This window comes from Lynx rufus, unplaced genomic scaffold (genome assembly GCF_022079265.1).
Source record: "Lynx rufus isolate CCGP_SWC_20201006 ecotype Redwood Valley unplaced genomic scaffold, mLynRuf1.p SCAF_3, whole genome shotgun sequence".
NCBI classification, from domain to species: domain Eukaryota; kingdom Metazoa; phylum Chordata; class Mammalia; order Carnivora; family Felidae; genus Lynx; species Lynx rufus.
The window spans coordinates 145548913-145550801 of record NW_025814845.1 but is presented as its reverse complement, the minus strand read 5'-3'; positions in this window follow the sequence as shown (position 1 = coordinate 145550801).

Sequence of the window (1889 nt, the reverse complement as noted above, 5' to 3'; positions counted from 1 at the left end):
TTAAATACAGGATATAGAAATCTTTTATATTGAATTTCCTTAGTTGAATAAATTAAAATCATTTATGTTTTGTGTAACAGCTTTACTGAGGTTTAATTGACATGCAATACTGTTATTTTTCAAATCTATAGTTTGACAGGTTTTGACATATATGAAACATTCATCACAATCAAGATAATGAATCACCACCAAAAGTTTCTTTCTACCCTTTGTAATCTCTTACTCTGTTCTTTACCCCTTTCAACTAACAGCCCCCCAGTACTTACACACCTAATCCTCAGGCAATCATGATCTGCTTTCTTTCATTATACATTAGTTTTTATTTTCTGGTACTTTATTTAAATAGAATCAAGTGAGTACTCTTTTTGTGGGGATGGGGGGTAGTGTCTGGCTTATTTCATTCAGCATTTAACTGCTGAGCAGTACTCAACTGCATGGCTAATAAGACAGTTTGTATATCCATTCACCTGGTAAGAGATATTTGGGTTGTTTCCTATTTTCGACTCTTAAAAATAAGTCTGCATTTATGTACAAGTCTTTATATAGGCTATATACTTTTGTTTCTTTGGGATAAATACCTAAAAGTGAAATAGCTGAGTCAAACAGAAGGTATATATTTAACTACTTAAGAAATTTCTAAACTGTTTTCCAAGGTATTTGTACCATTTTACACTCCTCAGCAGTGTATGATAAACTTCCACTTGGTCACTATCTTTACAAATACTTGGTATGCTTAGTATTTTTTTAAATTTTACCCATTCTTATAAGTGAGGTGGTATCTCTTATACGTGAGGTTCAATTTGCATTTCCCTACTGAACAATCATGTTAAATATATTTTCATGTGTTTATTTGTCATTCACATATCTTCTTCAGTCAAGTGCCTGTTCAAATTTTTTGCCCATTTTTAATTTTATTTTTTCCAGCTTTATTGAAATATAATTGACATGAGATTGTGCAAGTTTAAAGTATTCAATGTGATGATTTGATACATATACATTACTGCAAAATATTTACCACAACAAGGGTTAGTTAACAGTCTTCACCTCACATAATTATGATTTTGTTTTTGTTGTTTTGGTGAGAACATTAAAAAGTTCTATTCTTGGGGTGCCTGGGTGGCTCAGTCAGTTAGCGTCTGACTTCAGCTCAGGTCATGATCTTGCAGTTTGTGAGTCTGAGCCCACATCAGTCTCTCTGCTGTCAGTACAGAGCATGCTCTGATTCTCTGTCCCTCACTCTCTCTGCCCCTCTCCTGCTGGTTCCCATTCTCTCCTGCCCTCCCTCCCTCCCTCCCTCTCCCTCTCTCTGTCTCTCTGTCTCTCTCTCTCTCTCTCTCAATAAATAAACTAAAAAAATAAGTTCTCTCTCATAGCAACTATCAACTATATAATACAAAATTGTTAACTATGGCTTCCATGTGTACCTTAGCCCCTGGTACTTACTCATTATATAACTATAAATTTGTATTCTTTACTAACATTTCCCCATTCCTTCTATACCTCATCTCCTGGCAACTACTCTGTTTCTAAGAGTTCCATGTTTTTGATTCCACACAAAAATGAGATCATACAGTATTTGTCTTTCTCTGTCTGACTTACTTCACTTAGTATATAATGATAATGCCTTATGGGTCCATGAATGCTGTTGCAAATAGCAGGGTTTCCTTTTTATGGCTGAATAATATCCACTGTGTATGTGTGTATCACATTCTATTTATCTATTCATCTATAATTCACATTTAAGATGCTTCCATGTCTTGTTTGCCTACTTTTTAAAACTGCATAGTTTGTTTTCAAATTACTGAGTTTTAAGAGTATTTTATATATAAATCCTAGATAGAAGTCCTTTATCAGATATGTGATTTGTCATTATTTTCTTCCAGTCATTA